The 13,342-nt window shown below is 28.7% G+C and overlaps 1 pseudogene; it reads right to left on the reverse strand.

Moving 5' to 3' along the window:
• Window positions 1-9,343: 9,343 nt before the first annotated feature.
• Window positions 9,344-12,035, reverse strand: LOC107910923 (probable receptor-like protein kinase At5g24010; annotated as a pseudogene).
• Window positions 12,036-13,342: the final 1,307 nt, after the last annotated feature.

Genomic DNA, 13,342 nt, shown 5'->3' on the forward strand with positions numbered 1-13,342 from the left:
TTATAATACAGTCACTCCAAACCTATTGCTCAAGTTGTCAATTGCCTTCTAGAGCTATTGCAATTTCAGTCTAATAGTGCTAATCATGCTTATTATAGATATACGTACTAATCGTGCATTGGATGCTTTAACGCCTCGTCTAATAGTGCTAATTGTGCATATTATAAATATGTGTACTCTTTTTCCTTCACTAAGATTTTTTTCACAGGGTTTTTATACTTTAAATTCTAATAGTCATTAGAAGTGGAGTTCTATTTTATTTATACTTCTTATATCTATAAATATAGACTCTAAAGAAGCATTGTAAAGTATTCCCATTGATCAATAAAATGCACTCTCTTTTTTACTCTCTTATCGTCTTTGCTCTTTACTTTATGTCTTTTTATTTTATAAATGTCTTTTTTTTAAATTATTATAGGTAAAAGTTTGTAAAAATATATTTAAAAATTTCGATGATGTAGTTTTTAAATATATTTTCCATAAAATGTATTTAATTAAATTAAGAATAAATATTAAAACTATACATGAACTTTGATCCAATGTGCAATCTCATACATTAACTTTAAATTTGTGTGATTTTATATATGAAATTTTGTTTTGATTCAATTTTCATAAATCACAAATCATAAACAGCATTGTCAAATTAGCATCATTTTACATGCATGTATTGCATACACAAACAATTATATTATTCAATATAAAAACAAATGTATGTATTTTTTTCTTTAAATATGTACAATAGAATGAAAATCAAAGTTTTATGTATACATATCATTCTCAATTTAAATTTCACGTGTATAATTGCACCAAATCAAAGCTCATGTATCAAATTACACATTAGACCAAAGTTCATGTATAAATTTGATATTTATCCCAATAAATCATTTAAAATAATTGATCTCAAAGTTTAAAAAATTTATCTAAAAATTTTCACTATGACATTTTTACTGAGATAAAAAAAGGTATATCCCTTAGTTATTAATTAAAAATTATAGGCATTGAAATATATTTCAATTCGATTAATTATATATCTATTTAAATAGTAATATTTATTCATAAGAGATGTGGCTATCTAAGAAAAGTTGTGTTTGTATAAACAAACTTGAAGTTTCCTATAAGACTCAAATCAATTGGATGGATGACTAAGACATAGAAAAAGGTATAACAACAAATTTTCACTCTATTTATTTTTATACGTTATTTAATGTTTAATGTACTATTTTCATTAATACAAAATATAGATAATCATTGAGTTTCTTTGTATCTTAAGATTTATTTGTCTAGAACTCTTTTACACACCAATATATACATGGAGACAAATAGAACCTTAAAAAAGTTGCACACCTTAAAACTTTCATTTAATTTCTCATAATTTTAACATAAATTTATGAAATACTAAAAACAAAGAAGAAAAGATGTGTCGGTTCATTGTACATTCACATTCCATCTCAAATTATAGTACTATGAAAATGGTTAAAGACGATAAGGGTAACGTTGAGGTTAGTGATCTTGTTAACTTTTTATTTTGAAGAATCTTTGTACTAAGAAAAGGTACATTGAATTTGTTATTCTACTATTGTTGCATGAATTGGATTTCAATGGTTATGTTTTTTGAAATTAGTTATTCTATCCTTTTATTTATAGCTATTGAAATACCATAAATATTTTGAAAGATTTTAGAAAATATTAAAAAAAAAAACAATTGTTATTTTCTTATATACAATTTGTATAATCAAACTTGTTCTAAGATATGTATTGATAAATTTATACTTTCAAATGAAATTGAAAATGAGTTAATTATTTAAATTTAATTTAGAATTTAATCCTTGAAATATACTTATTTTCATTTTTAGTATCTGAAATTTTTTATCCAATTTAATATGTAAAGTATCATTCACTTATATATTTTGGTGTTGATAAAAGAGGACCATTCAGCTCCACTTTTTTGGTGTGGAAGTTGGAAAGCATTGCAATTTCCTTGAGATATGGGAGCCAGATAAAAGTAGATGAATTATTAGTGAGGGCAGTCCAAAAAGAAAGAGTATCTTTCTTTTAACTTCAATAAAGTAGGGTATGGAAACCTAAAAGATTATCTTTCTTTAACTTAATTAAAGAAACCAAAGTTATTGCGTTCCTATTACGATTCTTTATTTTTTAAATTTCTTTTACTATACTCTAATATATTTGTCCTCAAGCCAGATACTTTCTTTTAAAATAACTAAAAGAATTGGGAGAAATTTTGTTTGATTTAATAGCTCAAAAATTAATTACCTTTTCTAACAAATAAATATATTTCAATTTATTATTTTAATATACCCAAAATCAAAAATAATTTCTTTCTTTGATTCTCAGTTGTGAGCTTTTTTTTTTTTAACAGTCGGAGGTTTTTTTTTTTTTTTTGGAGTTTGAGATTAAAGTGGCAATGAGCTTCAATTGTGAATTGGTCATCATCTACCATAAGTTTTTGTACGTTATTTAATGTTTAATGCACTATTTTCGTTAATGCAAAATATAAATAATCATTGGGTTTCTTTATATTTTAAGATTTATTTATTTAGAACTCTTTTACACACTAACATATACATGGAGACAGAACCTTAAAAAAGTTGCACACCTTGAAACTTTCATTTAATTTCTCATAATTTTAAGCATCCATTTTCATAAATTTATGAGATACTAAAAACAAATGTATGTATTTTTTTTCTTTAAATATGTACAATAGAATGAAAATCAAAATTCCATGTATACATATAATTCCCAATTTAAATTTCATGTGTATAATTACAACAAATTAAAGTTCATGTATCAAATTGCACATTAGACCAAAGTTCATGTATAAATTTGATATTTATCCCAATAAATCATTTAAAATAATTGATCTCAAAGTTTAAAAAATTTATCTAAAAAATTTTAACTATGACATTTTTGCTGAGATAAAAAAAAAGTATATCACTTAATTATTAACTAAAAATTATAGCTATTCAAATATATTTCAATTCGAATAATGATATATCTATTTAAATAGTAATATTTATTCCTAAGAGACGTGGCTATCTAAGAAAAGTTGTGTTTGTATAAACAAACTTGAAGTTTCCCATAAGACTCAAATCACTTGGTTGGATGACTAAGACATATAAAAAGGTATAAAAACAAATTTTCATTCTATTTTCCTTCATCTTACAATATTCAATGACTGCTCTCTAAAAAATATTTTTATATGTTATTTAATGTACTATTTTCATTAATTTAAAATATAGATAATCATTGAGTTTCTTTGTATCTTAAGATTTATTTGTTTAGAACTCTTTTACATACCAACATATACATGGAGACAAATAGAACCTTAAAAAAGTTGCACACCTTAAAACTTTCATTTAGTTTCTCATAATTTTAAGCTTGCATTTTCATAAATTTATGAGATACTAAAAACAAAGGAGAAAAGATGTGTCTGTTCATTGTACATTCACATTTCATCGCAAATTATAGTACTATGAAGATGGTTAAAGACAATAAGGGTAACATTGAGGTTAGTGATCTTGTTAACTTTTTATTTTGAAGAAGTCTTTGTACTAAGAAAAGGTACATTGAATTTGTGATTCTATTATTGTTGCATGAATTGGATTTCAATGATTATGTTTATTGAAGTTAGTTATTCTAGCCTTTCATTTATCATTATTGAAATACCATAAATATTTTAAAAGATTCCAAAAAATATTTTAAAAAAACAAATGTTATTTTCTTATATACAATTTGTATAATCAAACTTGTTCTAAGATATGTATTGATAAATTTATACTTTCAAATGAAATTGAAAATTTGTACATTTTCACCCACGCTTTGTTTTGAGTTAATTATTTAAATTTAATTTAGAATTTGATCCTTGAAACATACTTATTTTCCTTTTTAGTATCTGAATTTTTTTTATCCAATTTGATATGTAAAGTATCATTCAGTTATATAATTTGGTCCAAAACTTAACTAGCGATAAAAAAATTCACCTAATCTAGATATGCCATGTGTCTTTGCCTATTTAATTCATAAAATAATTTTATTAATTTTTTATTAAAAACATATTTTAACCAAAAAAATAAACATGTAACACCCCTTACCCGTGTCCGACGCCGAAACAGGGTACGAGGCATTATCGGACTTAAACACAATCAAACACACAAAACCGGACCATTTAAGTCCACTTTTCTCACCCTCATACTATCCTCCTACACAAAAATATATTTATATACTAATAAAGTCCAACCAATCAACCATTTCAAGCTAAAACATGTATATTTCAATATCTGACATAACCACCACATTCAGATTTAGGGTTAGTTCTTCATTGCTTTTGAAAATTGCTTTTGAAAAGTGCTGTAGAAAAGTGCTTTTGAAAAGTTTGGTTTAAAATTTGAGTGTTTAGCATTTCTGTCAAAAAGTGCTTTTGAGAAATAAAATGTCTATTTTAGACATGTTATTATCAAGTAACAAATATGCATTTAAATAATATTTAAATTAGTTAATATTATTATATTTTAGTAAGAATATAAAAAAATTATTATAACTTATTGTTAATATTTTAATATATGAAATATAAATTTTAAATATTTTTAAGCAATATATATTAATTATTTATAAAATTTAATTAGAATATATAAACTATATTTTAAATATTTAAATATAACCATTAAATATTTGTAATTAGTATTTTAAAAAAATATTTTTTATTTTTAATTAATGATTTTAACACATTTGTAACTAAGCACCAAGAAAAAAAAAAGAAAGTACTATGTTATTGGAGGGGTGAAAAAGTAATTAAGCACCAAAAGTGCTTTTGAGAGAGAAAAAGCTAAAATTTTTAGCTTCTCCTTTTCAAAAGTGTTTTTCAAAAGCACTTCTGAAAAGCTAAAAATTTCAGCCAAAAGCAGCTTATTCTTCACAACTGTTCTTCCAAAAGTGCTTTTGGAGTCAGAAGTGCTTTTTTTAAGCAATGAAGAACTGGCCCTTACTTTGCATACTTAATCATTCATACTATTACTTTTTTTTTTCTTCAACCCCTATACATGCCATATAAATCAAAAAGTTGTTTAACAAAATCTACCAGTGTAAATCTAGATAGTGTGATCCTTGATGTAGATCCGATCCTCCGAACATATATATATGCGTCAATCTACAAGGAACAATAAACACACACAAGTAAACTTATAGAAAGCTTAGTAAGTTCATAGGCTCATAATAAAATCTTACCAAAATCTCACTAACAGTTATAATAAACAAGTATAATATAACATTTCCTGCTAACCACAATCTCAAAAAATGAATTTACTCAATCAAGCTCAATATCAGATATCAACTTATATTCCAATATTTAGCTCCAATTGCACTTACAAATACTTGTCAAATTAAGGATCATCTTACGGATTTGAGTACATCGTTTGTCAAGTGCCACTATTTGCTTGAATCTTTTACAATGCTATAACTTTGTATGGTTTTCTTCACTGAAATACCATACCTACTTTTCACGACTCAGTATGGTTTTCTTTACTGAAATACCATACCTACGTTCCACAACTCAGTATGGTTTTCTTTATTGAAATACCATACCTACATTCCACACTTTGTCATGGACCCACCATGGACTTATTTGTTAATTCATCACTGGTTACTAAACGTACGTACTCAATCCTGCGTATCCCTTAATTTGAACTTACAATTTGATTTTCACATTTTTACAATAATCATAATTCAACAACAATACACGAATTAATACTTTATATCATTATCACATTAACAATTAATCATAAAATTTTAGTCATATGAACTTACCTGAGCCAATTTGTAGGAGTTGTAAAAGTTTAGGGACTAGTTTGATATTTTCTCTTTTTTGCATTTATCTTTGGATTCCCGATCAATAATATAAAATTTTCCATTCATTAGCATCTAATTCAATACTAATTCACTTCGCAATTTATGCCCATCAAATTTCAAAATTACACTTTTACCCTAAATTTACATTTTTTATAATTTAGTCCCTACTCAATTAACACTTTAATTGAACAATGTTGTCCTTAAATAACGCTTTATTTAATCATTTTAGGCTATTATACAACCTTTTGTATTCAAAATTTTAGTACAAAACCCCAATTCCTAGCTTTTTCACAATTAGGTCCTAAAAATCATTTTCTACTAAAATCACTTAATAAAATCATAATATAATGAAATTAAAGCTTCAAATATATAGTAATTCATCATAAAATTCCAGAAATTATTCATTGTAACTTAAAAAATCACCCATGGAATCAAAAACTAATAAATTCAACAGTTGGACCTAGTTGTAAAAGTCACAAAACATAAAAATTTCAAAGAAAAAGCAAGAATTTAACTCACATGGTATAAAAATATGAGAAACCAGCTTGTTTCAGACCTCCTATGGCGTTTTTTCTGATGAATTATGAAGAAATCTCTAGATTTTTCACTTTTTTCTTTGTTTTATATATTTAATTTGCAAAATTTTCAATTTTGCCCTTGTTTCTCCTTATTTTCTTGCTGATTTTCTTGCCCAAACCGTCCAGCCCATATAATTTGGGCCTAATTTCCTTTTAAATCCCTCCTTATTAGTCACTTAAGCTATTTAATCACAATTTAACCAATTTTACACTATTTTCAATTTAATCCTTTTTAATTAATTAACCATCCAAATATTAGAATTTTCTGACGAAACTTTAATACCAACTCAATGACGCTCTATAAATATTTTTAAAAATATTTATGACTCAGTTTATGAGTTTGAGATCTCGATACCTCATTTTAGACCCAATTTACTTATTAATTTCTTTTTAAAATAAAAAATTCACTAATCCAAAAAATCTTCTATAATCACACTTGAATCATATGTATTTATTTATTAAATTTTAAAACTCACTGGTTGAATTTAGTGATCTCAAATCACTATTTCCGACACCACTGAAAATTAGGCTGTTACAAAACATATATTATTAAAAAGCTTAACTTAAACCCATCCCTTAGCCTCTCATGCATGCCTCCCTCATCTGATCCCTAACACATTAATGAAGAAAGAACAACAAGAACAATGGTAAAAATATCAAGAAAAATTGAGAAGATAAATCTCTTTTTCTTTTGCTTTGGCTCTCCGATTTTGCAAAGAAAAATCCCTAGCCCATCCCACCTCACTTTTGCTTTGGTTCTCTAATTTCTTGGATACAAGTCTCTTTTTTCCTTGACCCCATAATTTTTTTTCTCATTGTATTCAAGAATGAAAGTGAATGAACAAAGAAATTTTGGGTTTGTACAATGAAATTCTTAGATCACTATAAACAATTTTAGTTTTGTCTAGGTTTGTTTGGGTGTATCATATTGATATATGGTTTCTAGAAAAATTTTAGGTTAGTACAATGGAATTTTTAGATTACTATAAACAATTTTGGATTGTTTTCTGGGTTTGTCTTTGTTTATATTGAGTTTTTTGGTTTTAAATTTGCAAATGGAGAACAAATAGAGAAATAGGAATTCTGGAAGAACATTATGATCATAAATTACCCAATTTGGGTTAAAACATTTAATTATTAAATGGAATGAATGAATTTTTAGTTTTATAATCTATAATTTATTTCTATTTTATTATATATTTTTGAATTTTTTATATATTTTATTTTATTTTCTATAAGTTTTAAAATATATTTAATAAAAAATACATTTTTAATTAATAATGCCATATGGCATATTTTTATTGGTCACTTATATTTTTCTTTAATGACATTTAAAAATTAGACCAAAACCTATATCAAACTGAACCTTTATGTACCAAAGTGGGAACATTGTTAATTTGTGTTGACATGACACTGTTAGTTAAGATGATGTCAAATGACAACCTCTCATATACCAGATGAAAAACATAAATAAAAGTAAAAAAAATTCTTTATAAATGTATAAATTACAAAATATATATATGTTTTTAGTAATTATATATTTTTAATATATTTATAAAATATTATATTCTTTATATTATTATTTTCAAACTAAAAAATATATAAGTTCTTTTATGAAAATAGATGCATACTTGTCAAGCCTGGGGTTCGAGCAGAACATTAGTGAGCCTACACTTTATGTGAAGAAGGCCGAAAAGGAAACCTTACTGATTGTGTCTCTATATGTGGATGACTTGTTGGTTACTGGTTGTAGAGGTAAGTTGATTAAAGAATTCAAGAAACAGATGCAAGATGTTCTCGAGATGGCCGATTTAGGCTTGATGACCTACTTCCTTGGTATGGAAGTGAATCAAAGTAAGCATGGTATTTTTAAAAGCCAGCTGCAATGTAGATTATTTTAAAGCTGCTAAAAGAGTCTTAAGGTATGTCAAAAGGACCTTAAGCTATGGAGTGAAATTTGAAAGAGCTAAGGACTTGAAGCTGGTTGGCTATTCAGACACTGACTGGGTTGGCTCAGTTGATGATATGAAGAGCACATCGAGCTACTTCTTCAATTTAGGTTCAGGAGTTTTTTGTTGGAGCTCTAAGAAACAATAGACAGTAGCTCAATCCATTGCAGAGGCAGATTATAGTGCAACTGCTACTGCTGTTAATCAAGCCATTTGGCTTAGGAAGCTTTTGTGTGACTTGAATGTTGATCAAAAGTAAGCAATAGAAACCAAAGTGGATAATCGATCAGCTATTGCTATTGCCAAGAATTCTATTTTTCATGGCAAGACCAAACATTTCAAGATTAAGTATCATTTTGTAAGGGAGGTAGAATTGTCAAAGGAAGTCAACTTAATTCATTGTTGCTCGGAGGTTCAGCTTGCAGACATTCTGACCAAGCCACTAGCTGCTACAAGATTCGAGTATTTGAAGAAAGAAATTGGAGTTTGCTACTTTATAGCCAAGGAAGAGTGTTGAAAGGTGGCAACATAGCAGCAGCATGCAAGTAACCAAGCAACACAGCAGCAGCATGCAAATGTCCATGGTGTAATTCGGTTGTAGAGCTTTTGTAATAGTTGAATTTTGCTAGTTTGGTTGTAATCCATTTTTGTTTGTTCAGCTAAGGTTTAATCATGTGCTTTGCTGATTTAGTAGTCATTTAGGTTGTCTTTAAGTTGATTTAATAGCTTAGATGCTTACACAAGCAAGTTTTATTTTTTACCAATGTAATTGAACTACTTATGTATATGGTTTTTTGCTTATTCAAGTAATGAAGTTAATCTTTTCATCAACATCAAACATCCGATTTTTTCTTCTATTTTTCATCTTTCAAACACAAAATTTTGTTTTGATCTTTAGTTATTGATTTAAACTCTACACTATCAGATTGATATAGAAACTAAAAACAAGATCACTCATGAGAAATTACTTTGTATTACTACAGTGAAACATGTACATTAATGGGGTTCCCATTTTCCAACACCACTGAAATTCTTCCAAAAAAATAAGGTTTTTCCTTTAAACCAGTGGAGATTATCTAGAACCACCAATCCTCAATTCTGTGAATACTTCACTAGCAGTTACATCTGAAGTATCATCAAATACTAGAGTAGTGTTGTCTCCATCAACAGCTGGAAAGCTTTTGGACTGTAATCAATGGAGAACAGGCATCAAAAATTCCAATGAAGCATTGGTTATACTATCTTCAAGTGGGCCTCTGTTAATTGGTGTAAGCAGAAACTGCAATGCATATTCCAAGTCCCATAAAACATCATGCATGGTTGGCCTTTCACTACCATGTACCTTCAAACAATTCTCTGTTGTTTCAGCAAACTTCCTAAATGAGTTGGGATTAATAGTATCCACTAGCATTGGATCAATAATATTATCAAGTTGACCTTTCCTCAGCCAATGCATTCCCTATTCAGCTAAGTTCACTTCCTTCCTCCTGTTCGAGTTGATGACAGCTGGCCTAAAACAAATGACTTCTAGGAGTACAACTCTGAAAAAATACACATTGGATTTATCTGTCAACTCTAGAGACATGAAGTATTCAGGTTAAGATAACCAAAGGTACATTTTACATCGACGCTATGTTCTACATCAGGAATGCCTAATTTTGAAAGACCGAAATCAGTAACTTTGGCCACAAACTGTTCATCAAGTAAGATGTTTGTTGACGTAACATCACGGTGAATGATTCCTCCAGCTGCACCTGTGTGCAGGTAATTAAGGCCTTTAGCTGCACCGACGCAAATTTCTAGTCTTTGCTTCCAAGATAATTCAGAACGTGCACTGTATGATTTATCATGATCGGTAGTTGAATAATAGAGATGATCTCTAAGAGTTCCTTGCTTTATGTATTCATAGACTAGTATCATTTCAAATATTTCATCACAATATCCGATTAAGGAAACAAGATGACAGTGGCGAATTTGAGATAAGACCACTATCTCGGTTTGGAACTCTAAAAGGCATTGGCCATGTCCTGGTTCACTCCTTTTCACAACCACTTTCATGTCACGAAATATTCCTTGATAGACTTTTTCGAATCCACCCTCCCCAATCACCAAGTTGGAATCGAAGTTCTTGGTCGATTGCTCCATTTCATGATATGATAATCTCAAAGAAAGGTTTAAATTGGAAGGCAACATATTGGAAGTCTTTTCAGACATTCTATTGTGAGAACTGCTCTTTGCATAGAAAGGCCCAGAGAGAGGCCAACTTGAAGATTGTCCAACCTTTGCTTTTCTCCTTTTCAAACTCAGAAGCGCTATTGCTACCAAAATAATAACAAATGAACCCCCACCAATGGAGCCAACAATAGCAAACAGACTAGTCCTATTACTTTCAGGCTTCTTTGGCCACGAAACAAAATCTGATTTCTTTATTAACTCCATTATCTCTAGCCCATTCAGAAAGGCAATTTGATTTGGAGAATCCAATCGAGGCACTATACTTATGTTCATGATTCCGGACTCATCAGAATCAACCACAAAATCATAGTAAAATGGGACGGCCAATAGACCCATATCATATGGATTAATCCTCGCACTAAACTTGTTGTAGATATAGATATCGAAGATTATGACATTAAGAGATACACTAATTATGTCACAAAAGTGGACCCGAACGAAGTGACTAGAACTCTTACTCACATTAAAACTCCATGTAACATTGAAGAAATTTAGTTGGCTGCTCTCATCTATATTCATTTCTTTTGCAGTGCTATACACAGGGTTTGGGGCAGTAAATTCAGTGGCTCCCCCTTCTCGATAGTTAGGTGAATCAGAAAAGAAGTCACTATTCCTTGCTGTCATTGGATCAAGCAAGAAACTATCATCTGGTATCCAGTTCCTCCATAATGTATCATTTATTAGTGTGAGGGTAGGCCCTCCAACATTAATCCTAAAGAGTGTACGCAACACTTGAGAAGACAAACCATCAAAAGAAATTCTACTTCCTGCAGGAGTAAGAAGAGAAGCAGTATCGGGGATGAAATCCTCAGAGGCAAGAAAGACTTCGATGGCGTTTACGAAAGCCAAGTTTGATCCTTGGGAAGGTATGAAGCAGATCCTAAATCTTTTTCATTGATGGTGACCAAAAATTCTTTGATGACAGGTGAACTAATACTGTTCCTGAGAGTAAAGTTTGATAATAGCCAAAATCCTAAAGCTGAGACATTAAATTTAGCTGTGGCTACATTAGAATCAGATGAAGAAACAAAGAAATGGAGACGTACAAAGTTGGTACTGTTCTCATTAATTACAAACTCGTAAAATGAAGGGCGTCGATAGATTCTTGCGGATTGATAGAGTTGAGATGAGGAAGGATTTGCATGAGGGACAGGGCTACTTTGCCCTACAAAGAAGGAAACACCAGAGTTCAGGTCACCGACAAAGTTCTGACCGCTGCTTGATACGTTAGAATTTGATCCACAGTTGATGAGGTACTTATCTGGAGGTGCGTAAGCTAATGAAAGGGGAAGAAGTAGCAACAATTGAAGGAGGAGGAGGAGGTTTTGAAGCTTTTCCATTAGAGGAATGAGATGGTAAAGGAGGCAAGTGTAACTAAGAATAGAAGGTAGTAGACACCTTGAAACTGAATAAAGGAAATCGAGAATTAATGAAATGTTGATAAAAGAGGACCATTCAGCTCTACTTTTTTGGTGTGGAAGCTGGAAAGCTTTGCAATTTCATTGGCAGTTAAAAGTAGATGAATTATTAGTCTTTCTTTAATTTTAATAAAGAAGTAGGGTATGTAAACCTAAAAGATTATCTTTCTTTAACACTTTAATAAAGAAGTGTTACTATACTCTTAACATATTTGTCCTCAAACCAGATACGTTCTTTTAAAATAAAGAATAATAACTTAAAAAATTGGTAGAAAATTTGTGAAAGAAATATTTACATTTCTTTGATTTAATAGCTCAAAATTAATTACTTTTTAAATATATTTCAATACCCAAAATTAAAAATAATTTCTTTATTTGATTCTCAGTTGTGAGTCATTCAATTTCTGTGTGAAACTCTTGCATAATAAGAGAACATTTTTAGATGCGTCTTCCATTGGTTTTTTTATCTCACAAATTGGAACATGTCTAATTTTTAATTCCATCCTTTCACTTTATTAAATTAATCAAAATTATTGATTTTTATTAATTTGTTGCATATAAAATATATTTTTTTGTTTATAAATTGTTTTCAGTGTTAATTCCAACTCAACATTTTAATCACAACATTTAATAATTTTATCCAAATTGGACTCATTTTTAATTTTTTTAAAATACGAAAAAGAAAATGTCCTATAAATTAACTTCTCAATTTTTCTAGGAATTTGGAATTTTTTTTTTTTTTGAGTTTGAGATTAAAGTGGCAATGAGTTTCAATTGTGAATTGGTCGTTGTCTGCCATAAGTGGGACACCCATTTAAAAGATATCTCGTTTTATAGCTTCCATTATTTTTTAAGAAATTTAAAATTTCATTATTATATAATTATGGTGTAGTTTTGAGTTAGTATGCGATACTGTTTTTACTATAGAAAACATAAATTATCATCGACTCATTATTTTGAGAAATATTTTTTTAATTTTTGTTAAAATAATTTTGAAATATTTATTATATTCTACTAATTATAAATGAAAAGTTGAAATATTTATAATGTTATAATATTTATAAGTGAAAAGCTAAAAGCAATAAACTTTACTTTTTCCACCCACTAATTTGTTACACTTTAACCTTTAATGGTAAAAAGTTTTTATTTTTCTTTTGGTAGAAAAGAACAGCATAAAGCGATTACAAAAAAAAACACACATCTTAAGACATATGAAAGCTCTTTTTATCAATTAATAGAAGTTATTGGACCGATATTGAAGGTTCTTAAAAAAGCACTAGACTTGGAGGACTAGATACCGCAA

This window comes from Gossypium hirsutum, chromosome D11 (genome assembly GCF_007990345.1).
Source record: "Gossypium hirsutum isolate 1008001.06 chromosome D11, Gossypium_hirsutum_v2.1, whole genome shotgun sequence".
In the NCBI taxonomy this organism is placed as follows: Eukaryota; Viridiplantae; Streptophyta; class Magnoliopsida; order Malvales; family Malvaceae; genus Gossypium; species Gossypium hirsutum.